This window comes from Falco biarmicus, chromosome 10 (genome assembly GCF_023638135.1).
Source record: "Falco biarmicus isolate bFalBia1 chromosome 10, bFalBia1.pri, whole genome shotgun sequence".
NCBI lineage: Eukaryota > Metazoa > Chordata > Aves > Falconiformes > Falconidae > Falco > Falco biarmicus.
In genome coordinates this window covers 25160345-25174335 of record NC_079297.1, presented here as the reverse complement: position 1 = coordinate 25174335, position 13991 = coordinate 25160345, and the positions used below count along the sequence as shown (strand labels likewise).

General features: G+C 36.3%; 1 long non-coding RNA gene across 3 annotated transcripts in view; it reads left to right on the top strand.

Annotated features, from left to right (window-relative positions):
* LOC130156125 (uncharacterized) overlaps positions 1–13241 on the top strand; it is a 178221-nt gene extending 164980 nt beyond the window's left edge. Inside the window, exons 8-12 of one of the 3 annotated variants that reach the window (XR_008824331.1) lie at positions 952–1354; positions 5484–5587; positions 8372–8573; positions 9226–9440; positions 10685–13241. This is a non-coding gene — a long non-coding RNA (uncharacterized LOC130156125). Of the gene's footprint in view, positions 1–951; positions 1355–5483; positions 5588–8371; positions 9441–10337 lie in introns of all 3 variants that reach the window. The other 2 variants (XR_008824329.1, XR_008824330.1) reach the window with 2 other exon arrangements.
* Positions 13242–13991: the final 750 nt, after the last annotated feature.

The window sequence follows — 13991 nt, the reverse complement described above, 5'->3', positions numbered from 1 at the left end:
ATAGCTGAAAAAGCCACCCCATTGCTCTCTCATCAGTGACCATTGTAACCTTTTTTTAATGGTCCATCTGTTTGTGGGACAATTGTCTAAACCAGAACAGTGGAATTATCCTGTCATGAGGGGTTTTTCTGTGCATGGTTTTTATTTTTATTTGTATTTACATATTTTAGCTTGGGTCATTTTTCTCGATTTAGTAGGCAACCCCAGGAGCATTAAGCAGGTAGAAGCAAGTGGTTGAGAATGGGCAGAAATGTTGTAGCCGCACCATGCATTACCAGAAATCTTCTGGCATGTACGGTGCTCTTTTTGCATTCCTGCAGTGATCTTGAGTGATAATGTAAGAAATAGGACATATTTCTTATCGTTTGGCTTTTCTTGGCTTAATTTGTGTGGAGGTTTTCAAGATCAAGTTTTGAACATACGCCCCTGAATCTCGCTTAGATGTCTCTATTGTCCTCTGGATCTGGCTGAGTATCTCTTTTATGTGAAAGTGCCTGACTAGTTATCAGGCTCAAACCTTGCAAGATGTTGGGAACTGAAGGGTTAAGTCATAAGCAGCACCTGTGTTAAAATAATAAGCAGATAGTAATATTCCTTGTGTGTTACTTCTAAGACAATAAATCGTTATATTAAAGGGTAACATAATGCAAATAAATGATGCAACATTACTGATGAGCTGAAGGAAAATAAATCTTAGCGTTTACCCCAAAGGACATGGCCACCTTTACCATACAAAAATAAGTCTTCTGAAGAAAATGTGACAATTCATCTTATGAAAAACATCTAAGCAAAAAAATAATTACTAAAAGGAATTTTTAATGCTTATGAAACATCAACACTCTCATATATTCCGAGAAAACCCATACATAAGCTACAGTACAAATGTGCTATCTTACTTTACATGTCTGTTTCTTATTTAGCCTGGCTGTAAAAAAAGCATTTATTTCACAGATGTTCTCCTGCAACTTAACAAAACACTGTTCAAGATCATGGTGGAAAGCTGCACAGAGCAGGTGGTATAAAAGTTGTCATCTTTTAAATGTATGTGTAACTTGTATAACATCAGTAAAAGAAAAGGTAAGCATATTGATAGAGTACAGGCACAGCAGAAAATCAGGATGAAAATACTTAGAGATGGCTAGAATAGTCAGATCTCACTCATGATGTACATCTAGAATAATCACGTAATTTTGCTAGTATCTGTCTCAGAATTTATCTTCAAGTCTGGGGTTTAGGATACAGACAGAGGGAAAAACCATGACCAAGTCATGACCAGATCTTAAAAGTTCAGAAAGCATCCTGGAGGACATGAAGTCGGGATCAATGTTCAAAATTATCACATTTCCTTCAAAAAGTGAGATTCATACTGATTTTTATATGATAATACAAGTTCATTTTTGTCAGTACTCTAGCCATGTTTTGTAGCTAACCCTTCACAATGGTACAAAATAGTTTCTAGTGAGAAGTGTGTGTATCTCTGTATTCATAGTGAGTTGCAGAAGTACAAGGCAAGTACAGCTGGAGCCAGACGTTCTGTTCTGCTTCTGGGGAAGAAAAAAATTAAATAAGGAGATAGAGGAAGAAAAAGGAGAAAAAAGTGACAATATGGAAAATCATTTAGATTATTATTTGTAAGTTATCTGGAGCTATCATATTAGCAGCTGTGATCCATAGACTTTGGCATAACAGAGATGTATCTAAAATACTTTAAAGGCAGAGACATATAGATTACGTACTATCATGGTATTTCTACAGTGCCTATCCACAAAAACTAACTTTTACCTAATGAGGCTAATCTTCCTAGGCTGCCTCAATGCTTGATACAGTAATTCAGTGCCCAATGGACAAATCATAATAGGAAGCCCGTTTTTGCTGGTAGTGGATTTGCACACATAAATTTAGCCTTTGTGGATCAAAGCGCTGTGGACACTGATGAGACTGTGCTGCCCATGTTTGCAGACAAGGCATTTTGCTTGTGCCTTTTGGTGATAACACACCATGAACAAAAAATAACAAGACCAAGCTGGCATCAGCGTTGAGCTATTTGTAGTTTCACATGCTAAGTAATACTATTTGTCAGCTTTCCAAGAAGTTACAGATTAAAACTAAAGGGAATGAAATAAGGTATGATTTGGAATAAAGAACTAGCAGAAGACTGAGAAAGAATGGAAAGGGTGAGGATGGGTAAGTTAAAGCAGGAGATTTTTAATCAAAAAGTCAGAATTGGAATGAGTGAAAAGTGCTTTTGAGAGAATGGGCTGAACTTGCAGTGGTCACAGATTTTTTACTTTCCTTTTGAGAAATCTAGTTTGCTCCATCTCCTGTCCCATCACATGTGTGTCTGTAAGGACTCAAAAGCAAAGTTTCAAATGCAGATGATTGAGTTTGAGAGGCCCACAGTCCTCCTAAAGGCAATCAAATTTCTCTAGTCTTCTGTATCTTCATATACCACTGGTGTGCGACTTATTGGTAAAACAAGAATACAGTACAGCTTGACCTGAGAAATTAAATTGTGCAAGCTAATTGGAATAAACTGTGAGTAAAGCAGAAGACTGTAGATGCCATACATCTTACTTGGAGTTGGAGGATTTTTGTTTTGCATGGGGGTTTTTTTTGTTTTGCTTATTTTTTTGGCTATGAAAAGACTACGTAGTGAGGCTAAGTATCTGGGTGGAAAAAAAAACCAGGAAAATTTTAATATATATCAATAAAAAGCCTTTCTTAGATATTACGTATGAGAAATTTAGAAAGAGCACATGTTAGAATAAACTTAACATTCTTTCCAGGTTCTGTATTGCAAATTCTAAATTGGTTCCACAATAGTCACCTCAGGCCATTTGTTTCATTATAGAATCAAGGTAAGAGTCAAGGATTTTTAAGTAGCAGTGACAGCACTAAAAGTGCTGTTGTTTCTCAGCAGCCCAGCGGTTATCCACCCCAACAGTTAATCCCTAACAACTAAAGAAATCACCTTTTCCTCATTTCCTGTAATTCCTCAACCAACCCCATTACTAAAAAATAGAAGTATTATGCTTGCTTCACATTTTATCATGTAAGTTCATTGAAATTCATTAAGCTTCTCTAGTGTGAGACAGGAGTAGCCCAGCTTTTTCTGAAAACAATTTAATTATTGTAAGAGTAGAGGTGCGCAGAGGGCAATGAAATTGGTGAAACAGCAGGTGGAAAGTAGCTGCGCTTACTGCATGGAGCAACAGATGGCGCTATTCTCTTATCTGTTAGGGGAGTTCAGTCTGGTATCCCGCTTTAAAACAATTCGAAATCGTATATTGGCAATTATTGAAATCCAGCAGAAAATAGTTTTTCAGAAACTCAGTGCATATGTTACTTATGGAGAAATGTTAATTTTAGAAGTAGGTTACACTGTACCCCCCCCCCCCCCCCCGTCTTTTACATATCCAGAATTGAAATATAAAAACATCCCAAAGCCTTTCCCTGCTAAAATCACTGAGTTTAATTACTCTGTGGCCTTTGAGCCCAGAAGGTGATATGATGTGAAAGTACCAGGACAAAGATGCTCCCCAAGGAACGTTGTTAATGCAAGGGATTTTACCTGTTTAGAAAAGATGCAGCAGGCAGGTCTGTGAGAGGTGAAGAGGCTAATTTTGCTACTTGCTGAAAAAGACTCCATAAATTTCCTGTGCAGCAACTGCACAGGTACTTGGCCTTTGCATGTGAAGGCGAGGAGGCAGCTCTTAGCAAAATGAAAGAACTCATGCTGCCTGTGAGCCCTTGGGGTACCCATAGAAACACTACGAGACCGTGACTTCCTTAAATATTCAACTGGTAGGTGCCCATGTGAATTGCCGTAATTTCTACTGGCTTGTCCATAAAGCAAACCAACTGGGAGTTCAATCTTTTAGCCAGTTTTTCTCTAGTATTTGAAATTAATAAAAAGTGAGCTTCTCCTGTCTTTAATGTAGAGAGGATAGTAAATCATACGTGGGACTAACACTGCTCCACAGCCAAATTCCTGCCACATCAGAAACTATGCTGGGCTCTAGTTCCTAGAAAGGATTCTTCGTGCATTAAGATACTACTCCTGGAGAAAAAAAATAAATGTATATACACACACACACGCGTATAAAAATTAATCCTTAGATGAAATCCTGAGTGTACCAGAGAAAAAAACCTGCCATTCACTGTAGAATACTTATTCCTCCACTTTGCATAACATACAGGTATACCTTTTATTTTTATTTTTTTTTAAATTTTTTTAAGCAACTCACATACAGAGTCAAACTGTAAAGCAGATTCTTGCTTTTTAAAATACAAATACTCCTGGCAAGAAAGTGTTGATGAATTTAATGCTAGGCTGGATCCCTAAAAGGGGAGAATGAAGTATCATTTGAAGATGAATTGCTAAAAAACACAAAACAATGATAGCTTTATACTTTCTTTGGAATGTTTTCCCATCTGTTTCCCCTTCCTCTGTTTTTTCTGTTTTTCTTTTAAAGCCCAACCTTCCTATTCTATCTCCTTGCCCACAAGTAGACATTATGCTTACTTTTCTGATTTGGTCCTCTTAGGGAAGTTGGAAGCCTGGACCATAAAACTAGAGCCTCTGAAGACTAATGTTTGTGTATAATTCTCCATATTTTAAGCTCACAGAGCATCTTATCAACCTGAAGTTCAGCTGCTTATTCAGACCACAGCCAAAGCTCTCTGTAGGATTTAAGACAGTGCAGCCCAACAGTTTGAGTTCAGAGAGCAGCATGTTACAGCCACCCCTACCCAGGGATGCTCCTACTCATGGGAGCATGGATTTCTCACCTGGATGCTAGGACTGAGGTGGAAATGTCCCCGAACCGCAGCAGTCACACTGGCTGTGGAAAGAGAATGACAATTTGAAAGTGTTACGTTGGCTTGTGTTTTAAAGGCTTGGTGTATGAATGCAAACGTTTTTTATTATTTCTTGGAAGATAAATGCAACTTTATAGACAGTTGTCCAGCTGTCCTTTCTTATGTTTGAGAAATAATTGGGTTTAATGTTTTAATAGGGCCTCAATAGCCTTTTGTTATTTACTGACTTGATTAGCCATTATTTCCTCCAAAGAATCTCACAAATGAATTTGAAGAAAGTGTGTGCTGCTCTAACAATGGATTGCTTTCAAGACTATCTCAAGGAACTTTCTTCCCATCCAGAGAATGAATCATAGTCATTCTGTAGTGGACTGTTGGACAGATACGTGAAGTGCTGTTTGCTTGAAAGCTTTCCCAAAGTGAGGAATGGTCTTAGGACCACAATATCATCAGATAGAAATACTATAATGTTACAGAGGCTCAGATTAGTATTAATATAATAAACCCAGACACTGTCCCCTTCAAAAACAGAGAGAAAAACAACAGCATGTGTGCACCATTTGCCTTTAATCACAGAGACACACTGAACATGTTCAAAATGCCAATAGTTTTATAGATTGCTACGCAGTTTACTACTCTCTTCTCTACTTCTTTCCCTTAAGAGATGAAATCCACCGCAGCAGTATGACAGAAGATACATTAAATCAGTCAGTGGACCCATGAAGAGAGAAACTCCATCTTTCTGCAGTAACAACAGAAATTCAAAGTAGGTTCCTGAAATAAAGAAATGTCTCTGACTCTTACAGCAGCATTCCCTTTGCATCTCCTGTAAATCAAAACAAGTCCAGAGTACTGAAGACTTTTATGTCCAGGACTATATTTTCAAGTTCTTCTGTATGTTTCTGATAAATTAACTTTTCATTATACCTCAACTTGTGCAACCACTTCACATGAAAACTGAAATCCAAAGAAACCTCAGCAGGGTTCACCTTTTTTAATGCTCGTTTATTAATTTTAATAACAAAATGTTTTTACTTTCCTAAACCTCTTTTGATTCTTATCCTCTCATAAATAGAACCACATACTCTTTCACTTTTCTTCTGTAGGATCCAACATCCTTTTGTTTTCATAGCAAATCTCCTGGTTTTCAGAGATGATGCCCTATGGCTGTTATTACCAAAATACTTAGTTTTGAGCTGGCTGCAACTGTATGTGTTGTATGAACTGTATCGCTGCAGAATTGCTGCTGCAATTACACCGTAGATGCAGCTTGTATTTAGCAAAGCAAGCTTCCATCGTAGTATAGAATCATAGAATCATTTAAGCTGGAAATAAACCTTTAAGATCATCAAGTCCAATTATTATATTTACAGCCATTACAGTGGTCTCTTTTTGAGAAACTGAGTATGGTCGGGTTGCTCTTGCAGGTTATGTTAGTAAAAATGAATGTTAATAGAAATATTGGAATGTACAAATAACATTTTTATTAATGTAAAAATGCTTTCTTGTTCGCATCAGGCAGAAGCAGCTCTGATCTGAACGTTGTCAGGATGTAAAGAATAAGAACTAACTTGGTTAAAGTAGTTTTTGTTAATATTGAAGACAATGTCACCTTCTCAAGCTGTTGATGATATTCCAAAGTATTCATTGCTTGGAGGCTGTGTGGGCACTGGTCTGCTGGTGGGAGGTGGTGACTGCTTTTGCATCACTTGATTTTGTGTTTGTTGGGTTTAGTATAGTGTCTTTATCTCAGCCCACAAGGTTTTTGTCATTTTTTCACTTGCAGTTCTCTCCCCCATCCCACTGGGTGGATGTGAATACAAGCAGCTGGGTGGTGGCTGAATTGCTGGCTGGGGTCAGCTTACCACAGCGCGTTTCAGATGTGGTACAGCAGAAGAATATAAGCCATTCCAACTTAAATTCCCTTAGACTTGCTTAACTTTACCTCTGAATTTGACCTAGTGTTTTCACGTTATTTTATTTTATTTAGTCCTAAAGCAGGAGGTTGCATTTTGCCGTCCTAAATTCCATATGGTTACCTATTCATATTTCACACAACAGGCTGCCAGGCAACATGAAGGTGGTGTTCAAATGGCTTTTTTATCCCTTGAGGGTCTAATGGTATTTTGAAATGTGAACTCTGTAATGTTATATACTAGTATTTTATTTAATTTCTGTTATTGTATAGCACTTCAAGAATGCCTTCCATGGTAGAAATAGACTCTTCTACTATGCAGTATAAAATATTGTGCCTTTAAAAATAAAAACTGAGAATAAATAAAAAAAAAAAAGGCAAGGTGGTGTGGTTTTTTAGCATAGTGATATGATATGGTGCAGGGCATGGATCACATGTATCTAACAATGATATTGGGAACAGAGTCCATGATAAATATTTCCTTCTTTACTAGTCCGTAAAGACTGCCACTAATTGTTAACTGTGAAAATCCCACACTGAAAATCTGTGACCTTCAGGGTAGACTCAAACAAGAAAATTTTTAGGCTAGACTGTCTTTTCAAATTTGTTTATTCTGTCAAAAAATTGTAACTCCTTCTAAATTCCTTAAGTTTACAAAGTATTGGTATTTTTACATTTTCCTTCCATAAACAGAATTTTTTTACTGTAGGAAATAGCAGGAATGCTCATTAATTTGGGGATGAACTGGGAAAGCAGTACACTTAGAGATATTCCAGAACCGCATTTTAGAAACTTCCTTGTCCGTTAAAAAAGAACATAATTTCTATCATTATATAATTCAGAGTCTTCAGAGCGAAGACAGCAAATACTCTTCTTGCACCCAGAGAACAGACTTTTATCTACAGTAAGTGACCCTTCAAAGGACAAGAGGAGAGAGAGAAAAGACCATGTAGGGGACAATCCTCTGTTGCTGTAGCAGAGAGAACTGGACATGTTACCATATATTTCTCACCTAGGATTGTAGTGCAATGATGACCAAAACCTAATTACAGAGAATGCAGAACCCAGAACAAGTTTTTGCCTTTAAAAAAATTTCGCTGAACCAATGGGAGCTGCATTGGCTGAGTGTTACTTCGTGCTATACCATTAGTTGCTGTTTTCCTGTTAATTGCTCTTTTCCTCTTAATATTAAAAAGGATTGATGTCAGAAGGTATATTATCCTCTTTACTACAATTACATTCTTCTACCACTGTCTGTTCAATAAACGAAATAATGGTAACTTGAAATAAAGAATAGTATGTCATGAAAGTTAATTCAGCTGTACCCATACACATGTACAGGAACATTCATTGAATGGTAAAATGGCATCTCAATAGCAAGAAACACCAAATTTTGCAGGACTGAAACCTCGTATCAGATTCAAAAAAACAGCTAAAATCTTGGTTCCTGGGTCATCAATGGTGTCTATATGCACAAAAGCATGAATACAACCAACATTGCAATAAATTTAGTTTTGACTGAATCACTTTTAAAGTAAATGTTGGAGTTGATTTGAGAAATTCACTGTTCATATAGTATTGAAATTACAAAATATGGAGCCTGATGATATTTTTAATTTTTTAATTTTCATTCAGGACTGATTTCTCTGGTTTGGAAGGTGAAAATACCTTGCACAAGAAATTCTGTCCTCCTTGTGGACTGAAAGATTCTCACAGACTCTCTTGGAGTAGACCTCTGCAGCTATGAACCAGAAAGCAGTAAAAATAGTTCCATATGGAAATGGAGTTGGCTACCAAAATGGGCGGTTTGTATTGAGCAAGGTGTTCCCCTTGGAAGGTAACCATCCCCACGGTCAACTGTAACCACCAGTCTCTGCTGCTACCCACTCCCTCCTTGTGTATTTTTCCACATTCTTATACATGCTCTGTAAAACTTTAGCAACTTAAATACTTGCAGTATTACTAATAAGCCCACCAAGGGGAAATACATGATCAGTATTAAAGAGCTTACCACCTCATTCCTCTTGGGATGTAAAGAAGCCCAGGCTATGAAACATCTCAGGGAACCATGCCTGTGGGGGGCTAACCTATCACCCAGGGTGTCATGACTTGGCTTGCTTGGGGAAGGAGCCGCAGATTTAATCTGTAAACACTAGTAATTCTATGGGATTGTCCAGGAACAGACCTATAGGTATTGCAAAGGTGGCTCTCGGTAACTTTAAGCTGTTTCTTGGTGGCCAAGTGTCTCTAATCAGTGAAGTCTATTTCCTGATTGCTCATCGTAATCACTGGTTTCATGGATTTAAAAGTAATCTAAGAAACTCATCGTAAAGCAGTTCAGGGGTGTCCATCTGAATATTGAGCAACTTCTGAGAAGTATGACTTGTCCCATGCTTTTCAACAGAATATTTGAACGCTAGAGAGTATGTCAGCTAAAGCTGTAGCAACCATGTCAAGCATGCGTGCTTCTCCCTGTTTGTTAAATATAGAGACAGATATTGAGACGAGTGGGAAAAGCATTGCAACAGCTAGTTCTTGAACATCTGCAAGGTGATGGAAACACAGAATTTAACTTCTTGTCAACGATAGTCCAGGACGCCATCATGGGCTGTGAATGAGCAGTAGAAACAGGCAGGAGAGGCATGTGAAGAACAAGCTAAAATCCACAATGCTGCTGAAGGGATGACTGTAATGGACTCTGCAGGTAAAAAGACAATCTCAAAAACTCTGTTAACTTTTTTTTGGTGAAACTACATATAGATTGTTTTTCATACAGCTACAGTATTTTATTATAGAGCTGAAAGAATATGCTTTCCAAATAAATACTTAAAACTATCTTCAGAAATCCTTTACCCTGATTTCCACTTCCTTACAAAAAATATAATGCTATTCAAAAAGATATTAACATTGAACAAACATGCTGTTTATTTGTATATTTTAATAGGCTCTTTGTAGTTTAATCTTTTCTTGAAAAGTACCTCTTATGCACTAAGAACGAATTGCACTATGTATAGATATTACTTTGAAATGTTTGTAGAAAGTTAATGGGAATGCACCTGTAAGGCCAGAATTCTACACCGTCCAGAGCAATGATGTGCCTAATTTGAGAGCATAATTAATGTCACTGTATGTACAAATTATACTAGTTGCTGCCTAACTGACCATTACTTTTACAAATTTTTAATCTATGTACACAACTGCAGTCATTGCGCAGGTTAATTAAAAATCAGACTTGGTGTAAAGGTTATATTAAATAAATATCAGACTACTTAAAGATTATTAATTGATCAGCATTGCATGTAAGATGATATAAATTTCCGAGTGAGCTTCTGAAGTATTTTTATGGTATTACTGTTAATCATTTTTATTGCTTACTTGATATATCTGTTAGTATGTAAAGATTGATTATTCTTAATACCTTTAAAATAATTGGAAGAAAAAAAGATTTGGATTGTGAATCAATTTTATATATTAGTCAATCAAGAGAATAAGAAAAAAGAAATAAAGATTTGAGATTCGCTTAAAGATGTAACGAATATAAAAAACATAAAGGAATTTCATGTTAAATTCACAATTATATTTTTATATCATTAATTTTTAGAGGGATGTCAGTCATGGAAATTCAGATGAGAACTACAAGCGTCCCAAAATATTATGCGGTTTATTGAAAGTTTTGAAACTGAACTCATGCAATCAATGCCAGGTATCAGATGCCACAAACAAATGGCTCGAAAGTCAGCAGCTTGCTCCCTACTTCATACAATACCAACTAATTACTTAATTACACTTAAGGCAACATGGATAGACAGTATTGGAGTGGAGAGACCAGTAATGAAGTTTTTCCTTCTGTGGTAACTACAAAACTGCTATGCGCAAGAAGAATAGTCCTTTTGGGGGTTTGTCTCTTTGTCCTCATTAGTTTTAAATGTGTAATGACCTGTTTTATAGAGGGAGATGAGATTTCTGACCAGCTGTGCTCTGGGTTGGCTTGTAAGATACTCCTGAGAGTGGGACAACCAGAATCAGCCCCCCCTGCCCCCGACTTCTTCAATGACTATTTTAACAGCTAAGCTACAACGTAGAAATAAAGGATGCAAAGCACCTCCCTTGTTTTTGGATAAAAGTGGTGTGGGTGATTTCTCTTGTGCTCCATTCTGCTGTCCATTCGTGAAAAGCCTGCTCAAAGAGATGCACAGACCTGGGACCTGCTGGGTTTGACCTGGAGATTGGATATTATCTCAGGACTGAAGAAAGCTAAATGGGAAGTTACTTCCATGCACACATTGAAGCTGAATTGTAGGGACTTAAGGAAAAAAAAAATCACTCCAAAAGATACAACTGGAATTGAATCAAGGACCTACAGAGTGAAGCATCCGGTGTCATGACCCATATGTCACTTCCTTGGTTTATGGGTGACTTCCTTGGCTTTCAGTGCCTTCCATAGGCAATGCTTTTGTTATACACCAAAACATATATCTTGATATTCCCCATGATTTCTGTTGAAGTGCAGTGACAGATGCACACCTGAATTCCTCCTGTAACTCTGAACATCTCCAACAAGTTACTTTTTAACCCGCCACACAATTTCTGCTTCATAGTGATTAGATCCATGCCTATCTCATTGGGTTTTGTTTCTTCTCCCCATTTCTTCTTCCATTTCATAGACAATGTTCATTCCTCTTCTGCCCATCTTTAAGCAGCCTTTACCTTGTTGCAGCTGTATTCTCATCCTCAGATAATCAACCTCTCATAAAAATGATAAAATTCAATAAAAGGTGATAATAAAGGTATGATTGTGTGCTAGTTATCACTGTAGCTATAACTAGCAACAGTAGGGTTTCCTGGCATATCATGCTTTCTTCAAAAGCTGCCAAAATCACTTGTTTTTTATGCTTTTACTAGCATATCGATGGGCTAAGAATGTGTACACTTCAGCTAACTTTAATGAGCAGCATAAATGCTAGCATGCTGCTTGGAGAATTAATAGATGGGATAAGATGATAAAACAGATATATCTCTTCTGCAAAGCTATGATGTTGGGAAGAATTGTGATTCACTGTATCAAAAATAAATTCAAAAAAAGAAGTAAATCTAGAAAAGCAAAGCCAAAAATAAAAGAGGGAAAAGAAGTCTGTCTTTTGAGTTTTAGGATGTTGAAAAGTTTGTCTGGCATTGTTGTGCTATATAAAATGAATGTAAACACCATTTAGTACTACTTCAAACAAAAACAGCGGTGTGAATTTCAAATTGTGAATATAACATCTTGTGTGCTTTGAGCTATTTTAAGTGTTACTCTGTATATTAATAGGAGACAGATCCTACAAATGATAAAAAGCACACGTGCAATGTATTATTCCACCCTTTTGGAGCAGGAAAAATTTTTTACTTGCATTTCAAGTGCAAATTTTCTCGCATTTTAAAAGAACTTTTGAGACTTCTTAATATCGTGTATTATTAAATTTTGAATGCTAGTAATTTTCAAATTAATTCCTTAATTAGATACAAATTCCTGTATTGATGTTCTTTAAAACTTTAGATTAAATGTATTGTATTAGCATTAATAGTGTATGATTTGGTTACTTGAAAGATTTTCTGTTCTTTGTATACCTTGTTATAGGACAAAGAATATAGGTTTAAGATGAGGACATGCAGACTTATCTAGGAGTTTTGCTTAAAACATTCTACAAGAGCTATATAAGCTATAGTTTAAAAATACAAATTCCAGAATTGACCAAACCCTGGAATTTGGATTGCGATAAAGAGAAGATTCAATGTTTTTCTTTTGACTGTATGTAATGCAAATTTGGATAATCTTGATGGTTACTTGTTCGGATTTACTAATTTATGTAGTTACATATTTTTCATTTTTCTTTATGATAAGCATGATGAGAGAAATAACAGAATTTGGACAATTAGTTCTTCTAATTTGTTTTAAATCTTCTATTTCATTGTTTGTATAACGGTATCACTATATAAATTGTTAAAGTAAAAACATTGTGATTCAGAATAGAGCATCAAAAATCTAGCTCTGGTCAAGCTACAGAGAAATTAAACCTTTTAATCTGCTTCTGTTAATTTTTTAAAGTTTCATTAACACAGGGAGGTATGACATATGATTTTTGATGCTTTTGCATTGTACATACTATTCTGTGTCCCACAGTTTTAGACATAACATAAATTATAATTGAATTATAATGCTAAAAAAAATTATAGATTTAAAAGCTGCCATCTTCATACTGTAAGTAACCACTGCTGTCACTGAAAGTAGTAGATGAATAAATCTGAGTCTTTTAACTTCCCTGTTGTGAAAGCCAAGGTTTTAAAACAATGCTTACCTGGCATTATCATCTCCAATGTTCTATTAAAACAAACAAACAAACAATGGGGAATTACTGCACGTTATGTTTCAGTCTTTTATCTATTTAACAGAACAATAAGGTAGTAGACTTAGTAGTGTGTTGTTACTGTTAACGCACAAAATCCCTATACTGTGCTTGAATTAAGGTTGTTACGTACATCAGAAATGAAATTCAATCCTATTGAAATGCACGGGATCTTCAAAACCTAAAGAACACGGAAGTTAAAGAATTTGGCTACCAATAATAGTTTTCTTATGATCTATGACACAAATAGCCTCTATGGAACACAAACACGTTGCAGGAAATATGCTATATAATTCATAGGCATGGTGTTATTCTGCACCATCTTCTCCTAATAAAATCCGTGATTTTGTGCCAGAACAAACCTATTTCTAAATTACATCATTGCTCCCTTACTGAGACATATATATGCTGGAGTTTGGAAAGCATTGCTAAAACATTATCCTTTCTGTGAGGTAAACAAAGAAGTATGGTATGTGTGACTGCGGACATGGGGTCATTAGCGAGCTGTGACTTGGTGGTAGGGAAGTATACGTAATGCTGCTGGTGTTCAGTTTTCGTTTTCTTGCCTTTGTACTAAGTATAGTATAACCAGAATAACCAAAATGGATGGACAATGAAGTGATTTCAAGGAGGTAAGTACATATATTCTTTTTATCAGACACTTAACAATGGTTTAGGTTCATGTGTATCAGAGAAACCCAGCATCCTCAAGCCCTCCAGACAGATGAAGAACAAAATGGCTGATAAGTTTTATGGAGAGTATGGAGAAAAAAAAAAGGTAAGTGTTTTTTTCCTTTGTTAAAGATCCTCACTGTTGTCCATTCTTCAGAGGTTTCCTAGGCAGGTTTAATAATTTCCAGAATTTCCTAGAC